At 38.3% G+C, this 19865-nt stretch overlaps 1 protein-coding gene across 1 annotated transcript in view; it reads left to right on the forward strand.

Annotated features, from left to right (window-relative positions):
• Positions 1 to 19865, forward strand: part of LARGE1 (LARGE xylosyl- and glucuronyltransferase 1) — a 281360-nt gene that overhangs the window by 84435 nt on the left and 177060 nt on the right.

A 19865-nucleotide genomic window follows, 5' to 3' on the forward strand; every position in this document is an offset into this window, starting at 1 on the left:
TCCTCCAGTTTATAGGTACATTGACTTGCAGCCGTATAATGAGCACTTTTTATAATGAGACTTGCCATAATCACTACTTTGCCTTTTAAATTTCCTGTCTGATGAAGTTTTTTTAGTGGCCTTACTGAATTTCAGCAGTAATATTTCAGTTAGGTGAGGTTTGAAGATTCTGGCTCTCCTGGTTTTTGTTACTTTGTAGCTTTGTTTGGTTGGTTGGTTTGTTTGTTGTGGAGATGGAACATTTTATGTTTGGCAATAGTAATTGTGTTATTTTGGCAAGAGTAAAAAAAACCCGTTCAGCCCTTTTATTTATCTTAGCACGAGGAAAGGTGTTTCAACCTTTTAAAAACTGTTCAGACACTATTTAACAACCAGATAATTTTAAAAAGGCATTGTTTAAAATGTCAAGCTTCTTTCATGTAACCTTGGCTGACAACTTTGTGCTTTGTTTTGAAACAAAATGGGTTTCCAAGTTAAATTACAAGAACATATAAAGATTTTCAGTGTATATTACATACACTTCTGAATTAGTTACATGCCAGGTACAAATGTTTGCTTATGCAAATTTATTTGATTATTAAAATTCTACCTTAATGCTCAGTAATGCTGTGAGCTCATTCTAGAATGAAACACTTGTGGAATTCATGTTAAATTGGAAATATGAGGGGTCCTGGCTGCATACTTGAAAACTAATGATCTGTCAGGCAGAACAGTACTGACTTTGTTTGATTTTTGAAAGCTGAGCAAATGCAGGCCTCACCTTTTTGCTTTTAGAAGAATATTATCCTGCCTTGAGGTAATGACTATTTTAATTGTGTCCACAGTTGATAATGCCATAGTGTTTTAAATTCCTCTGTGTGTAGAATCCTTTGTTTTTACAGAGAACTCAATACAAATCTTGAAATTTGCTGCTACGTGGTATTTGAAGTGACTTAAAGCTCTCAGTGTGAATTAATCTTAAATGCAAACCAGGGAGCAAAACCCATTACCTATTACAAAGCCTTGCACTGGAAAAGGGCTGGAAATGATTTAGTTAGTAACTCTTTCAGTTACTTTTCTGTATCTGTTTTCTTTTTCTTTTTGGATGGGGCATTATTTAATCTTCATTGGTTGAGAACTAAGGTCACTTAGATATTTATTTAACCTCATTTTCCTTAACTTGTAGATATTATGTGCAATGAGTTAAAGCCGTTTTGTTATTTTATATAACTTCTTGTTTTGTTCTCCACAATGGTTCACACAATTTGCTCATATTTTGAGCTCTCCATGGAGGTTATAGTGAGGTGGGGGTGGCTTTATTCTCCCAGGTGACAAGCAATAGAACAAGAGGAAATGGTTTCAAGTTGCACCAGAGGAGGTTTAGTTTGGATATTAGGAAAAATTACTTCGTGGAAAGGGTTGACAAGCACTGGAACACTCTGCCCAGGGAAGTGGTTGAGTCCCTGTCTCTGGAGGTATTTAAAAGAGGTGTAGATGTGGCACTTAGGGACGTGGTTTAGTGGTGGACATGGCAGTGCTGGGTGAACGGTTGGACTCAATGATCTTAGAGGTCTTCTCTAATTGTGTCATCCTGTCATTCTATATAGTTGAGAAAAAAATTGTCTTGCAACATCGTTATACCTTGATTTGAAACCGACAGAAGTGAAGAGTTCTCTCTGTCTTCTGGCATTAGTTTCTTTGATTAATCACAGCACTAGAATTTTTCTTTTCCATTCATCCAGTTTTAGATTTGAGTAAATGGTTCTTTTTAGACTTTTCTCCACTAAATTAAAAGATATTGTCAATACCTGGCGTCTTCATAGACTCACTTATTTATTCAGTGTGTAAGAGGCCTCAGGAGTCCTCTCGTTAAAGTCCTGCTCAAATCAGTGTGGGTTTTGGGATCAGACAAGATATCTTAGGCCTTTATTCAGTAGTGTCTTGAAAACCTACAAGGACAGAGACTTCATGGCCTTCCTGAGCAACTTGGGCCAGTGCTTGATTGCCCTTAGGTGAAAGAGTTTCTCCTCCTTGCTTCAATTTGTGTCTGATGTCACCCCTCCTCTCCCCATGTATCAATGCGGAGAGTTGAGTTCTGTATTCTTGCAGCTTGCTTGTAGGTACTAAGGGGCTGCTGATAAGTCCCACAGAGCCTTCTCTTTTTCAAGCTGAACAAGCCCAGGGCAAGAACTTCAACCCCTGTACAACTTCATAGCCCTATTCTGAACTTCATCAATGTTTTCTGTTTGGGACCCCAGACTGGACTCAGTGTTCCAGATGTGGTCTAATGAGTATCAAGTAATGGGAAATGGTCACTTTCCTCAGCCTATTTGCTATGTTCCTGTTGATGATTTTTAATGTTCTCTATACCAGGACTGCAGATTTTTCCCAGGAGGGCTAGTCCACAGCCTGTGCTGTTATGAGAGGGTTAGTCTTTCCTAGGCATCGTTCACTCCTTCTAGGTCCCCTGGGTGGCACCCTTGCCTGTGAGTTTATTGACTGCAACTCCCAGACTTGGTGCCATTTGCAGTCTTGATATGGGTGAATTCTGCATGTCACTGATGAAAAGACTGGAAAGGTCTAGTCACAGAATAGACACGGAGGAGCTCCATGTGGAACTAACTTCCAAACAGAGCACGAATGAGTAACCATCACCCTTTGACCCTAGCATTCCAGATACTTTTTCACCCATCTGGTCCACCCATGTAGACCATAAAATCCCAAATTTGATACAGGGATGCTGTATGCTTTGTTGAAGGGAGATTGCATCAATTAGTTGTCTCCTCTTCATAGTCATTCCATCACAGAAGGCGGTCGGGTTGATTTACCTTTGGTGAATCCATGCTAATTATTGGCCTGCCAGGCCTGGCTATGTTTCTATTTGAAGATACTTAACATATAGTAGTCAAATCACCTCTCTGTATAAGGAAAAAGACTGACCTAGCTGAGCTGTCATAGCAAAAACTTTAGTGTGGTTTTTTTTTTCATTCCTTTGCAAGTTTTTTCTTTATTTGTATGTTTCAGGGCTCTAGACTCAAATGTCTCTCTTTGGTATGGTATCTGCAGTGCTGTGTCTGCCAATTATATGTTCTTGATGTAATTAGGGATTACATTGCTCATACATGTGTTTGTATCTAAGAACTTCAGTTATTCATTTGCCATAGCATGGTAGTGGGATCACATTTAGAAACCCTTTAAAAGCTTTGTTAGTGAACCTGTAATATAAAATATGCCTTAGTGCAGTCAGTTTCCATGTTCTGCTTTTGAAATAGTTTGCAATTCCTTAAGACAGAATTTTGTTTTATTTTGTGTTTTGTTCTCTGTCAGGAAGTACATGTCAGCCTGCTACTTCACAGTTGTCACTCAGGCACTGCCAGTAAGACCATTCCCTTAGAATATTCATTGGAGGTGGTATTACCCAAGCTGTGACAGCAATAGCTACTAAAAGCCTCATTAATCATGTATAAATGTCTATTAAGGTTATGAACTAGAATATTAAACATGGTATTGAATATTGTATAGCCTTTGAACATACCTGGTTACTGTTATTGTTTTTAATAACGCACAAGGACAGCATAATTTCAGTTATCAGTTACATTGAATGAAAAAGCTAATTGTTCCAACACTCTTAGATTACATTCAAAAGACAAAGTAATAGAGTAGGAAGGGTGAAGCGCATTTAAAACAGGGAAAAAGAAATAATCAAATAGTACATGATGAATTTTGATTAGAAAGAAAATAGCAATTTCACTAACCAGCAGTAGCTTCATAAATAGCTTCATTTTCCAAGCTATATATGCAGCACTTTCCTATCCCCTTTATCATGAATGTCATGTGTAAATGGAGATTTGGAACTGTAATTTGACCACGCTTTCTAGATTCCTGATTCCTAAAAAAAAAAAAAAAGTCCACTGTGGCTTTGTGCCCTCAGCAGATTTCCAGTCAACTCCATTTTGACAGGTTGAAAATACACTTGAGTTACCAGTCTCTGCGTGGTGGATCCACTTGAGGTTGTAAGTCCTAGAGTATGTGTGTAGGGCTCCTGTGCAGAACATAATTCACGGGAAAGGAAGAGCCAGTAATGTAGCTTTAAGATGAAAAATTGAAAAGTTGTGTGAGATCATGCAGGGAGTCTGTGAGAGAGCAGTTGACTCTTTTTTTTTTTTTTTAACTGCTCAGGGTAACATTTTAAAAAATAGAGCCTGACTTCTTTCCTGGGACTTGCTTTCCTTGATTGTCCTCTTTTAACTCCAGTCTTGGGTGACTGTGATTGTCTGACAATTCATTTTAGTCAAAGTCATCTGTAGAGATACAATTGAAGCCAGAGTTGGGCAAACACCTCATCAAATACAATGAAATAAATTGAAGGAAGGCTGCAAATACTCATCTTAGTATTTAAATGGATTCACTTTGATGCTGTTCACACTCTTTTTGAGTATGTTTCCATAAATATTCTAGTGAATATGTTAATTGGGAAGACTGTCTACAGAAACAATGAATATCCAATTTAATATTCATAGGAAGTAGATTTTGAAATCATATTTGTGAATACTTGAATCAGAAAACTGATTCTGGGACTTCAGCTTTATCCAGTTAAGTGCCAAAAGTTTATCACATGGTCTGTGTGCATGATGAAAACTGCCTGAATTTTTAATGCTTGCAATAAGTTAGTCATAGGAAGAGGCAAACAAATAATTAATTACTAAAATGTCTATCAGACACTTGCAACTGATGAACAAACATCAGAAAATAATCCCTTTACAGGCAATGTAATCAGAAAGGAGCAAATACTGGAACTGCTTTTTTATTACACTTCCTTCAGTGGGCCTGAATTTATCTGGTATGTGTCTCAACAGGATTAAACAAGAAAACTTAATCCAGTGTCCATTTAAAATAGAAGCTTCAGCTTCTGTATTGATCCTGTCTATTTAATAAAATTCTGAGAAAAAAGTCCTGAAAAGAATGCCTCTGTATGTAGGAAGGTTGTTACTGTGATGGGTGCCTAAGCAGGTTTACAGGAGGTGTATTTTAGTTAAGACTGGCTATCTTTAGTTAAGATAGCAACCCCTTCATATCCATTCTGGAGTAAATGATAGTGGTCTGCTCCTGTCTTGTTTTTTTTAGGACATAGAAAATTGTCATGGAAGCACCTCTATGTCTACTGCAATCACTATACCTTCTTTAATATAGTCGGAGATCCTACAAGGATAAAATAAATCATGATAGTGAAGACCTCAGGCTTATGTGGAGTTTTGTTTGCTTTATCTTGGAAAACTTGTCCTACAAAACCCTTGTGATTTGGTTATACAGAATACTGCTGAAGTTTGGTTGAAGGACGCTGTTGACCAGAAGGTCCATGCTATAAAAGCTCAATCTTGTCCTCAGCTCATCATCTTTAATTTACAATTCAGTGTTCCTGCATTTATTTTGTTTTACAGACTTGAGAAGCCTTATCTGTCCATCATCTAAGAAAATAAAATTAATAAGTGAATATGAAAAATACTTTTTCTCCCCATTATATAAATAGTCTGCCTGTGAGCAATGACAGGAAATTTTAAGTAGTTTCTGTAGCAAAACAAGAATGGCCTTAAGCCAAGAATCTCAGCCAAAATACAACTTGTTCATGAGGAGCTTTTGGAGGTCAAATTGTAGAGTTAGTGAGGAGTGTGGATTTTTTTTTTTTTCTTCTCAACCACTCTTTAATTAAACTAAATACTTACAGTGCTGCAATACCATTTTGTCTTTAACTAATAAGGTCCACTATAGCTCAATGCCTGAATGCTGAAGTCAGTGCTGTTTCTTCTTTAGCTTGCCAGGAGTTTAAATCCTTAAACCAAGATACTATCATCTCAGAAAAAGCCATGAATCTTGCAATGAGCACTTCTTTTGTCAGTGTACTGTGCCAAATGAAAGCAAGTCTGCATTGCTTTTTTTACATTCCAGTATACAGGGGACACACATTTTCTTTTCACACTCATCTCTTTAAGTACATACTTATCCTTTCATAAAAGTAAAGGGAGCTGTAAGGTTACCTGCTTGTGTCTCTGTACAATCTCTTGATTGGATGGAATGTTTCTTTGTTTCTAAACACCAGTTTTCTCTTGGCTTTCTTTTTCTAGTCATCTTTTAATTTTTCATTTCTGGCAGAAACATAAAGGTCAGAATGAAAAGAAATTCTTTGAGCACGAATAAGGGGCCTGCTTCTTTGGAACAGCAGCTTACTCTGAATATATTCTGTGGGATTTCTCAAGATTTTTGTTTCATCGTTGTCTTCCTCAGTCTTTGAACAAACTTTTGGGAAAAATACTGTCTATAAAAGTTGCTTTACACAGAGGTGAGCAAATTTCTCCCAAGAAGAAGGGACATCTGGATGCCCAAATTGCGTTGGGTCTTTGTGGAAGACTAACAGTAGGAGAGCTGTTTCCTGATTATTCCTCCTTTTTTGTTTCAAAGATAAGTACTTACTAACTTCTTAGTCAAAACATGTTTTTCTGTAGAAAAACAGAAAAGCAAGATGAGCTTAAATGTCTTTTTTCAAAGAACTCAAGAAGTACTGCTTGGCTTTTTGAAACAAAATGTGCAGTATAAGTAGACCAGAACTCCTTTGAGTGCTGGAACTAATGTAGCCTGACTTGATGTGATTGATGTCATGCAGCTGATTGATGTTGAAGTTGCTTTTCCTACAATTAGGGCATTTATAAAATCTAGCTCCCATATGGATCTCCTGGTACCTAAATAAATCTTGAGCTCGTGCTGCAGTATATTTCTCAATGGTGGAATGTATAGCATTTCTCATCTCTCTGTCTGTGTTCCTGGCAACTGTGGAAGCTTCATTACCTCTGACTTCTTTCCCTCTAACAAAGTAATTTGAAATTAATCAATGAGCTTTGGGGGCAAACAGGCAAGCAGGTCATCAAATATATATGCATAGGATGAAAAAATACCTAAAACAGAGATATTTTAAAAGACGGAAATGAAAATTTAGGTTTTGATTCTCAGAACAATTAACTAAGGCTGTTTGATTTTTGTGGAGTTTTTGGGTTTTTTAAATTTGCAGGGGTTTTTCAGGTTAGGAAAAAGTTTGAAATCAAAATCTTTCTTGTTAGACAGTAAATTAAATCTCTAATGCCTTTCAGTACTTTTGAAACTTATATTTGGGACATTTATTTAAATGTGTATAATACCAGCAGGAGGAGGAGTCAAGTTAAAAATAAGTTCAAAGAAGTCATTCAAATTTGTCTCATGTGGTCATTCTTACGTCCTGCAGGTAATGCTCTGGCATGGATTAGGAAAAGCTACTGATTGGGAAGGTTAATATCCTGTTATTGGGTGGATGTGGTTTAGATAGGCTTGACTTAAGACTGCCAGTATCTTCAACATATCTCTTTTATTCCCTCCTTACCCTTTTCAAACATTTTTTCAGACATGATAGCCATTAAATTGTTCAGCTGAGTAATTATTTCCTCCCCTTGAGGTTTTACCTCTCTTGTGTTGCTTTGTAATTCTTGTTTTCAGACTTGAAAGAGGGTGTTTTTTTTAAGTATCTAGGTATCCTTGGACAACTGAGTGAAATGCACAGCTAACTTCAAAAACGTGGGCTGACAGCAGTCATCCTGGTTCACTCAACTTTGTAGATACCAACGATAAGTGGAAAACTTGATGACCTGGAGGCTGATATGTTTTTTTGCCTGAGATTCTCTTCAAGTTTAACCATGTTCAAGCCGTTTGAGCTATCCTGCTGTAATGATTTTTTCCTAACCTGTGGCATGACTGTCCTTCTCTATTGTTCTGTGAAACTGGCAAAGTTCAGGATGTAAAAAGCAAGGTTTTAAATCTCCTTTTTTTTTTTCTTTATAATTCTGTTTACCTTTGAAATTGCTGAATGCCAGAGTTTGCAGAGATCAGTAATTAGGAGGGGAGAACTGAAAGTAGTGAAGTGAAAATTACCAAAAAAATTAGAGAATCATCACATTTTCCTAGGTTAAATTCACGGTCCGAAGGAGAATTTGCTTCTGTTTGGTATATTTACTTTTAAAAAATTATAGGCCTAGTTAAAATATTTTACTGTCCCAATGAAGTGTTTCTTAATGAGATACTTTTTCCAGTAAACTTGTAATAATGGGTCTATACCTATCCAAAAGAAGAGGTGTGTGACCTGCTCTGTGCATACTGCTTCCTGAATTCTGTAGATGCCCAGTGAAATCACCATCACCAATGGATGCTTTCAAACACCTGGAGTAGCTTACCAGCTTGGATTTATTAATCCTGAATTGAAAACCAAAAATGTGTATCTACAAAGTGAACTGAAGATGTGATTGTAGTACAGTCAGACCTGCATGTGTTGGCTCTAATTGAGCAAGCACAGGTACTATTCGGGGTAGAAGAAACATGGGCAGCTTGTGGGCTGTTATCTAGCCAGTGAAACCTGGGCCCCTACATCTTCAAAGTGATTATTGTTCTTCCTGAGCAGATTAAACCCAGTGCAGTTATGGGTGGTGGTGCTACAATAGCATCCTCATTTGGCTCTCTAAACACAGGATTGAGGCTGTCAGAGTGTAGTTTAATATCAAAGGATGCTGCATACAATTCATGTAATGTATAGAGGATTATTTCTGGAGCTGAAATAAAGCCATAGCTAATAAGATAGAATTATTCTTATATGCTGGAAAACTCTTGGAGAAATTACTGGAATAAAAAATATGAAAGAGATATCTGTTTATTATGTGATTAAGTAGTTGTGTTTCTCCCCACTATTTTCTTCCTTTCCAGTTTTTTCTATTTATTCATCTTTCAGTGTTTACATGTCAGTGCTTCTCTCCTAGAGTAGTTGCAGCAGTCTTTTGTTTAATTTGTGTTTCAAAATGGACCTTGCAGACAAATTTGTAGATTTGTCTCAAAATCACTGAGAACAGTTTCTGGTTTTTTTTATTGGCTTCTGCAGATCTGTGGATTTTTACCATCAGAGTGAATGTTAACAATCAATGTCTCTAACATCTTGCATAGTGTGGGCTGTATTTTATTGTAGAGCTGATAAAATAATGCAGGCTGGTAATTCTTGCATCTGACCCATGCATTCTAGATACACCAAAGCTTTTCTTCCTGCCTTAAAGGTGGTGGAATATTGTAGCACAACTCTGAATAAATTATTCCACCTTGTTTAAAAATACATGCTTTAAGCCTTGTTCGGATAGTTATAGCTTCAAGGTAGGAAGTTAAAGGTGAAAAGTAGATGAGGAAAAAAATAATATAAAAGGATCATTTTAACAGTTTCAGTTTCATGTAAAATAAGCGGCCATGATGATGAGATATTGCAGTACATAAAGTGCACTGCAAGAAATATCACGTTGAGAACTGTAGATGAGAGTGCTACAGTGCTACAGTTACGAGGATATATACCTGTTTAAAAAAAAGAGATAAATTTATAGGATGATTTCTAACCTTCCCATAGCTAATAGAAGCTAGTTATCAGAATGATCGGTTGCCACCCTAGTCCAGAAAAACTAATTTCCCAAGCAAAATATTTGTTTTGGGCTCCAGGTTACTGTACCTTTTCAGTTGTGAAAAATAACCCTTCAGAAAGGATCAAATCACAGTTTCAGCTCCGGGTAAAGAGTGTTCATTAAATTTAAGAAAAAAGATTTATTTGAGCACTAATTTGGCAGCCAATTATTCATGAGATCAAGACTTATAAATTTATATTTTATCAATATTGTTATCTTATTTCTGCAAATAAAACATAAAATCAGTGTACAGTGTTTACAAGTTACCTTTAGAGCATTAACAAATGGAAGATTTCTCATCCATTTTTTTGCTTGCATTAAGGCATTTCAGCATTCTAGAATTGTATTGAACTCATACCACCATGTTACGACCTGCCCCTGAAGGTGAGGGTAACTCAGATTCTTGTTAATAGATCCTTTGGGGTGGATTAGAGTAAAACAACACTGACTGATTGGTGTTTGTAAATATAAATATGTAGGGCTTATTTTAGTACAGTTTGGTTGCAATGGAAAGGAGATATGTAGCCATTTTTGTTATTATTATCCATAGTAATATAACAATATAAAGGTATGGAGGTACCACTTAAGAAAATAAATAAGGAAAAGAAAGAAGAAGAAAGAAAGGAAAAGAGTAGACAGAGGAGAAGAAAGATATCACCACCTATGGATCCAGTGATGAGACTTGATTGTTGCAATTTGGGTGCCCATTGGTTGAAGTGATGGTCACAGTCTCGATCCGTTGGGGTTGGGGAAGCCCAAGAAACACAAAGTCCAGTGGGTCAATATACCCTTAGGTTGAGGTGGAATGCCCAGGCACCTCCCCTGCGGGGGAAGTTTTACACTGTGGGGCACAACACTGTGGATCTCTTGCAACACTGGATTATGTGCAGTCCTCTGGTGGAAGGCCCCAGAAATGAGTCTGGGTGCACTTTGGGGGTCTTTGATGGTTTATGACACCTTCTGAGATGTGGCAGCTGCCTCTCCCCCGGGTCTGCTTCTCGCTGGCCTTCTCCCTTATTGAGCTCAAAACCCAGCTTGTAGCCTCTGGTGGCGAGTGTGCACCCTCTATGCCTTATGTGGATCAGAAGTTTCACCACCACAGACAAAAACCTCTCCTTTTCCCTTCTGTTGGGGGCAGGGAGTGCAAACCTGGCCTCAGCCAAGCACCCTACCACTTTTGCAAATGGTCCATTAACCATTAACATTTCAGTCTCTCACACACTGTTTTAATATTCACAAACAGTAAATTCTCTACCTGTCATTGGATTTAATTTAACCTAACTCTCTGATTTTGGTTGTTAACTTTAGCAGGAATAATATTTTTGGATGAATGGGTGCCATAAAAGTATGCTTTTCATTCTCTTCTAATCAAACTATTATAATGTGTATCTCAAGGGATCTACACTGACTTTAACAGAGAATTCTTTTGGTCTGAGAATGTAATACACACAGAGTGTTTTCTAGGAGTATTAGCTATAGGGGATTTAGCTATTTCACCTCTTACTTCATTGCATTACAACCCAAGGGTTGAAGGTAAAAGTCTCAACAGAGAGGTTTCATTTTGTAGAATATTCTTATAGAAACCAAGTTTAAAAATCCATCTGCACAGCTATACATAATTATTGGTTTCCAAGGAACTCCAGCTAACTCTCTTCAAAGCTTTGCCAATATACACAGAGGTAAGTAAGTCTGAAAATAACAATTATCTAACTTATTTGAGTTGGGTGAAGGTATTAGTTGCTTGCTCATGTACACTTGAATGGAGATGTGATGAATTAAGTGGTCTTTCCTGTAGAATGCAAATGCCTTTAACCAAGCAACTGAAACCTACTATTTATCTCCTTTAAATTGTACAACTTTGTTTGCCCAAGAACTGCCTCATAGTAACCTGACTCCAGAGTTGCTGATGGTGATTCTCAGCTTCATTCTCAGTTTTTTGCTTTAGGAGATTTAAGAGCAAAACATACCTCAGTTATTTTTGTCCCTTCTCCCTCCCACAAATTTTAAACATTCACATATGCCCCCTTTCTCTTCAGCTACCGTACTTGCACCTCTGTGATTTGATATTAATAGCAAAGATTAAGCAGTTTCAGCTCATCAGAAAAGAGATATTAATCATCATCAGGCCCAATGAGAAGTTTAATTTATCGCTTCTCTTTTTTCACTAAGCTCTGGTGGCTGTCAGTCGCACTGATGTCTGCGGGACATTTAATACTCTTGCTTCCAAAGATGCATTTCAGTGGCTTCTCTCCTTTTATTTCCTCTGTCAGTCTCAGTGAGTTTCATCACTGCAGGCTTTAATTGAAGACCACTGTCAGGAGATGGAGAGAAGAACATTATTTCTTCAACAAAGCTGCTTCAGGGGCTCATGGTTTTTATTGTATTCAGGAGGAAGATGGGTTAAATCAAGATACTGTAAACTATGGGAATTGTTCTTTTGGTATGTGACTCACTACATGTTCCTGTGAAAAATTCCATATCCTCCCTGTCTCCAGCTCCTGTATGTACGCATTTATTTATTTTGCTCAGAAGTGTGGTTAGATTTGCGGTGCAATATGGATGTGGAGCACACTGGAGCAGGGGATGACAGGAAAGAACCCACACAGAAAACTCCATAAATTACACCCGTGCAGTTATACAGGTCATTGTCATAGGTAACATCATTGCAGAAGCACAGGAATGGCTTTTGCCAGCTCAGTTAAAGCAGCTTCCAAAATGACATATGTACCAATAAAAGCAGTCGTATGAGATATTGTACCAGTTGACATAGCAATAGCTGTTTAAAATAACATGTATCTTAGAGTGGCACAAACCTACCTTACAAAGAAGCCCTAAACTTCATTTTTGAGATTATGCTGCTGCTGTCACCTGTTGGCTGCAGTCAGACAGTGAAGAACTGTCTGTATAGGTGTTAATGTGCAATCTGCATATCCCACCTGTTTCAGGAGGTTTTCTGGCTTCTAAGTGGTTCTAAAAGCAGAACTCTCCATTAGGAGCAGCAGGAAGTTACAGTTTCTAAGAGAAGAACAGATCAGAATAAGACAAAGCAACAAATGGAGCTCAAAAGAAAAATGGCTAGTCCTTTTGTGTGTCAGATAGACTTCATGTATTAGATAGTGGATATGTTGGCTGAACAGTGAGGTTGCTGATTAATTTGAACAGCATATGCTGTGAAAGCATTTAAGAGGTTCATGATTGTGAATGCTGCCATTCTTGCATTACTGGCTCTGAGTTCCTGGGTTTCAGTCAGCATTTCTCCCATTGAAAAAACAGACCCCTTCAAATTTGAAGAGGATCCAGTTAAATACCCGAGAACTTTACTCCAGAATCTCTCATTACTTTTTAAAATCTCTGTAGAAAAGATGGCTGCTCAGCCTGTTACTTCTTTGTACTGGGGTATTGATTTATTCCATCTTGCCAGGAAGACTCATGTATAACTGCATTTTCTTTAGCTTCCAAAAAGGTCTTTATCTATATTCCTCACTTGGGATGAGTCTTGGAACTGCAGTAGTCCTCTAAGTTTTCTAGGCACAGAAACTTCCTGAGCTGTATTAGAAATGGCCCTTTAAAAATAACTATTGTTTTATATTAGTAGCCATTTTTCTGTCTTGGCATCTAAAGGTAAAATAGGCCATTAGAAATAATGGGACATTAGAAAAAGTTCAAAAGTGCAATTGCTACTGCTCAAGAAAGGGCAGAACCTTTTCCGGCATCAAATCTACAGCGAATAGCACTGGTTTTCTTCATTTGGCATAATAACTTATTTTGGAGGTTGATTCAGGGGACCCAAATCTAGAATAATACTGTCAGCTTGAAGCAAAGCATATTGGTAATATTTGTTTAAAAAAAAATGTTTACACCATACTACAATCTGTGAATGTATCTGATGTGCAGAGAAGGATGAGACATGTAATTTCCTGTGATTTTTTTATTAAGGGTAAGGTATTGCCCATGGAAACAAATTGTTTGGGAAAACATTTACATATTTAAACAGACTTATATTTCTAATAACTAAATGGTTGTTTACCTTACATATCCAGCAGTACATTACAAGAATTAGGAAGATCTTATATTATTTGAATATTGTTTAGAAGTATTCCACTAAGGTCCTGGCACATGTCATACTTTGACTGCACGTAAATAATGGAAAAATCTGAGCCATTTCCAAACAGGGGTTGTTGTTGTACTAATTATCATTTAAATGCACAAAAGTAACATACTTGATTTAGCAGCTATGGTGGAATTGAGACTCTGCTTAGAGGTATACAGGTAATAGAAAGCTTCAGCTGATTTAAGGATTACTCATGGTAATTTTATGTGATGCTTGTTCGAAGAACCAGATTTTCAGCATTTGAGAGCAAGAATTGCAAAGAGAATTGGTGAGGGTTGGAAACTGTTTTTAGTGCGTCTCACAGAAGAGATGTTCTCATGGTGTGGTGAAAACTGAGAATGTGAGAATTTAATTAGGGATGGAGAAGCTAATGAATGAGAGTGAGGAAAGAACAGTTCTCAGGTGTCATTGCCACTTGTCATAAACAATTTCTTGGTAGGAAGCTGAATGGAATACTTGTGAGTTGGCTTTTTTGTAATAATCCAGGCAGGGAGAGAAGACAAAGGAAAAGATATGCATGCACTGCAGGTTGTGGGATGGAGTAAAAAAAACAGGGATTCATATGGAAAAGAGAGGGTATTATCTTGAGGAGTCAGGAAGACACTGAGTTCTGTTATGAAAGCATCATTTGCAATATTACTAAAAGCAGCCTCCCTGTGGTGTACACTAACCATGTTGTATTTGAGCATCAAGAATGTGTGAAAGGATTCAGCATCATGAAAATGTGCATGTTGTTATCCTTTCCAAATTATTCTTCTGGATTTCAATCTTTTGCAATTACAGGGAATTTTTCTGTGTGAAATTTATTCTAGAAATGAAAGCTACGAGTCAAACTTGCAAATTGATGATTGATATTTGGTAGTCATCAAGCGTTTGTGGATTTAACTCAATCAGAGTTTTAAAGTTGTAGAAAAACCTACTTATTTGGTCCTCTCAAGAGTAAATATAACATAAAATGAGCAATATATTGAACAGAAAGGGGAAAGTGACCGTGTAAGTGAGGCATTTTTGGTGATGGCTGATGGTGCAAGGATTATTTATGGCTAATTTTAGCCTCCCTAGACCTCCTAGCACTTTTTATTATCAATCTAGCTGAAGAGCAGAGGCTTTACATCATCAACCCTCCAGTAAGACAGCTGGTGGTTATGTGGTTAAAAATAATATGAAGAATAACTGAAAGACAATGACTACAACTAATTAACAGTCCCAGTGTACCACAAAAAATGTAAGAAGTAAATACAACACTTATGTTTTGGTTAATTGTTTTCTATGCAAATATAAAAGGACAAGCACACTTCTGGATACTGAAACAGAAGAAAAGGAAGAAAAGTTATGAGACTGAACTGAAAGAGTCAATATTGTTTCAAGATGGCTGGTTGAAAAAGAACATGAGATAATGGCTGTGAGATTCCAGAATATGGACAAAAACACATTCCTACTTAATACTATTGATTACTTGTCTCCAAAGAAAACAGCAGAATGTTGATACCAAGTTGATGTTGATGTCAGCTAAGGATAATTAGAAAAAAGTAAACAAAAGGTCTTTGCTTCTTAAGGTAGCAAAAATAGGGTAAAACAGATCAGAACTTCACATAAGCAGTAATGCAAGATGTTTGAACTATTATTTCTGAAGAGGTTTGTTGAGAAAAACGTGTATCTCAGCAGTGTTCTAAAGCATATGGAGGAAGGTCAAACCTCTTCCCTAGATGTTTAAAGAGGGAAAGGTTGATAAATAGTGAAATTCTCAGGAAGACAAGGACTTCACATTTGTATTCAGTACTTCAAGCTGACCAGACTTTTCATTGCATACAGAAGTGGATTTGATCAGAACATAACAAATTACAGGCTGAAATTGCAGCAGTGGGAGATTTAGGTAGAGTTTGACTGGAGGAAAAGCAGAAGGCGTGTGAAGTGTTCTGATAGATTGTGAACAGGAGTTGTGAAATCTCCACCATAGTCCAATGGCAGATTAGCTCAGTGTTGGTAAGTGTAAAGTAAGGCACCTTGGGAAAGAATAATCTCAGTTCATTGTAGTGGACTCCTTGGTGGTCATCGCTGCTCTGGAACTAAATCTTGAAGTTTCAATACATGTTTTTAGGAAAGCTGGATTTGATACTGGAGGATACTAGGTAATGTCAATAGCCATGGGCAAAACTTGATAGACCTTGCTAATTAGTAGAATGGAAGACTTACTTGTATTTTTCATTTCCTTTACCAAATTGAGAGCTTTCTAAATACACAAGAGAGGGCAGAGCTTTCCACATGAACAGATACTGTTAATAGCAGGACAAATGGTTTTTATCAGATCAACAGTACATTTAGGATGGAAACGAGAGGAAAATATCTGTTCATCAGATCCATATACTTCTGGCACTGTCTCTCAGTGGGATTAATGAAATGCAAAAAGCTCTCACTAGTTCTAATGCAAAACTCAAGATCTTTAAGAAAGGGCTTATATGATATTTCAGCCTGGGACAACTGGGCCTTAGCTCAATAACTGAAAAGGTCCCTTCTAATCCTGTGTGGTATCTTGGCAAATATATTCCCTATTTGCTTCATGGAGCTTTCTTAAGTTCCACTGAACAGTCAATAAATAATCTTCTTTGCTAGAGAAGGTGTATTATTTGGAGATTATGATTTGGATTCTTCGTGGTTTTAAAACACCATTTTTAAGGCTTAAAGCAGCAGCAGAGCTGATTATTTAGTAGTTATTACTTGATGAGGTAATGACACTTGCCTTATTTCCTAAGTACTTTTTGATCTACTGATGAAAAACACTCCATAGGCTAGGTGATATTATTGTTAACAATAATGCAGTGTTGGGAACTAATTAGTCACACCAGCCTTCTTTGGCAAAGGAAAAGAAGTGTTGTTGGAGAAAAAGGAATGCTGTTAAGCTTTAGGAATGCTTATTTTGAGTGACAGTCTCACTGTGTAATATGAACTACTCAAAGCACTTGTGTGCACTTGTGTGGGAAAGTGGATTTCTTTCAAAGTGGTTCAGGGTTTATTTGGTGTGTGTGGTCAGGTTTTGGTAGCAGGGGGCTACAGGGGTGGCTTCTGTGAGAAGCTACTGGAAGCTTCCCTTGGAGCCAATGCCAGACAGCTCCAAGATGAACCTGTTGCTGGCCAAGGCCAAGTCCATCAGGGACAGTGGTAGCACCTCTGTGATAATAGAAGGGGAAAAATGTAATAGAAACAGCAGCTGGAGAGATGACAGAAAATATGTGAGAGGAACAACTCTGCAGATACAGGTCAGTGGAGAAGAAGGGGGTGGAGGTGCTCCAGGTACCAGAGCAGAGATTCCCCTGCAGGCTGTCCCCCTGCAACCCATGGAGTTCCTACATTCCAGCAGATCAGCAGTCCCTCCCAGCTTGGTTCTATCTGCAAATGAGCTGAAGGTGCCCTTGATCCCCTCATCCAGGGAGTCGATGAAAATATTAAACAGGACTGGGCCCAATTCTGAGCCCTGGGGAACACCACTCATAATCAGCTACCAGGTGGATGTAATTGGTCACCACTCTCACCACTCTCACTCACCACTGTTCACCACTCTCTAGGCCCAGCATCCAGATGATCTGCTCCATGTCCTTCGCCAGCACCAAGGTCAAGTTGACAGTCCTGTAGTTCCCTGGATCCTCCTTCTGTCCCTTCTTGTGGATGAGTGTCACATTTACTAACCTCCAGTCCTCTGGGACCTTGCTGGTGAGCCAGGATGGCTGTTCAGTGATAGAAAGTGTCTTGGCAAGCCCTTTGGCCAGCTCCCTCAGTACCCTTGTGTGAGTCCCATTCATCAAGATGACAACAAAAGATGTTACTACAAATACATCTGCAACAAAGGAGGGCTAAGGAGTATCTCCATCCTTTATTGAATACAGAAGGAAACATGGTGACAAAGGATGAGGAAAAGCCAGAGGTACAGAGGAAAGAAAGAAAGAGGTGAGCCATCAAGGCTTTTACTAGGAAAAGCAGAGTAATTTGAGCACCGTAACTATTATTATGCAGAGAATTGTTTGAATACTTCTGTTTCTTTCAAGTTTCTTTTATTTGAATGGGGAAATATTTCCTGGTTTTGTATTTTTGTGCAACTGCAGCTTCATGGTTGTGGTGGGTTGACCTTGACTGAATGCCAAGTGCGCACCAAAGTCACTCTCTCACTCCTCTCCTCAGCTAAAAATGGGAGAGAAAATATAACAAAGGCTCATGGGTAGAGATAAGGACAAGGAGATATCACTCAGCAGTTACCATCACAGGCAAAACAGACTTGGCTTGCAAATCAGAGTAGAATAATGAGAAATATAACCCAATCTTAAGAACAGCTTCCCCCACCCCTTCCTTCTTCTGGGGCTTAACTTTATTCCTGATTCTCTACCTGCTCCTGCTGAGCAGTACAGGGAATGAGAGCTGTCGTCAGTTCATTACACATTGTTTCTCCCTCCCATGGAGAGCGTCATCCATGAATTTCTCTAGTGTGGGTCCCTTCCACAGGGTGCAGTCCTTCAGGAACAGACTGCTCATCCATGGGCCTCCATGGGGGACATTCTGCCTCACCATGGTCTTAACCACAGGCTGTGGTGGAACCTCTGCTCTGGCACTGGAGTACCTCCCCCTTCACTGACCTGGATGTCCGCAGAGCTGCTTCTCTCACATATTGTCACCCTTTTCTCTGGCTGCAGTTTCTTCTGTGCAGTAACTTATTTTCTGTTCTTAACTCTGTTATCCCAGAGGTGCTACCAGCAGCAGGTCCGTCTTGGAGCCATCTGACATTGGCTCTCTAGGATATGGGGGAAGTTTCCAGCAGCTTCTCAGAGAAGCCACCCCTGTAGGTCCCTGCTACCAAATCATGCAAACCCCATACAGGGGTATAACATTTCTGCAAGAGTCTCTTACAGATAGTTGTGCCTAATGTCTGTAGTCCCTAATTTCTCTACCCCTAATTCCTTACTTTTTATTGTTATACTCATGTTTGACTTCACAGTAGACTGTGACAAGAACAGTTCATCACAGAAGGGAGAACATTTAAGTACTTTGTTGCACTTTTGAAGTTACTGGTTCCCCTTTCTTCCACTTTGCTGTTTTCCAAAGAACACGCTGCATGGTCATTCTGACCACCTCAGCCTGGGGGACAAAATTGAAGGCAATTTCCCAATGTCCTGGATTATTGAGAATTCTTAGTGGTTACTATGGCTTTTGTGTCTTTCTTACATTGTTTGCTGGTCTGGTTTCGTGTAACACTTTCTCTTCTGATCAATGATGAAGGTAAAAGCAACAGCAATAAAAAAGAAATTCCCCACTGAAACTCTTTTCTCTCTGACTTTCCTGCTTTTACCATTTCTTACTGCACCACAACCTGTCACTACCATGCTCGATTGTTCACTTGCATGTTCATCCATACCCCTGTTTTTTCTTTCACATTTATGCTTGCTTACCTTCTATCATCTTCAGCCTCACTCACTCAAAATCCTGTAACTGTTTTCCTCTTGTACTTGCAGTGGTTCACACATCCCTCTTTCCTCAGTGTTTTCACACCTTGAACCCTTTTAAGCCTTTTGTGTTGCACTTCTTTTTCGTGCTTCATTTCACTCTGTCTCTCTGTCACACATGTTCAATTTTCTCTGTTTTATTACTGAATTCCCAGGGACATATTTGCAATACTGCCTAGTGGGAATAAGGGCTGCCATTCTAGTATTTCTCTAATAGTGTTTATGTTCCTTGTTCAGCACCAATGATGATGTGATCAGAAAATTTTAACCACTGCTTGTTTCCCTGCACATGTACATAATTAATTTTCTTTCTCTTTAAAAACATGCTTCCATTTGCTTCCTTTTTTTAAAATTGATTTTCACTAGGAAAAAAACCCAGGCTTCTTTAGGAGATATAAGACCTAGAAACATTGTTCAGCAAAGTTATGGTGTGTTCTGTGTGAAGGAGCCTAGAAATGGAGCTAAAAGAGAAGAGTGTTGCATCCTCCCAGGTATATTAGATAAGATCCAATATGGCTTGGATGTTCCTTTCTATGCAAAAATTACATTTAAGAATTGAGGTCATGCAGGTCAGCTGGGCACAGTTCATCTGTCTCTTGCTTTCCTATGCTTTGTATTCTGCTCTCTAAATATTTGCTTAGCTATACTTAACAAAAAAACCCAACCACCAACTGCAGTTTATGTTACTGTGTTAGGAGTCCTCTTAATATGATAATAAATTATCCCCTTTATGAGTAAACTTCTCCTAACCAACATGGCTTTCTGTTCTTTTTTTTTTTTTCTAACATACTC

Source organism: Myiozetetes cayanensis, unplaced genomic scaffold, assembly GCF_022539395.1.
Source record: "Myiozetetes cayanensis isolate MyiCay16 unplaced genomic scaffold, myiCay2020 scf3, whole genome shotgun sequence".
NCBI classification, from domain to species: Eukaryota; Metazoa; Chordata; class Aves; order Passeriformes; family Tyrannidae; genus Myiozetetes; species Myiozetetes cayanensis.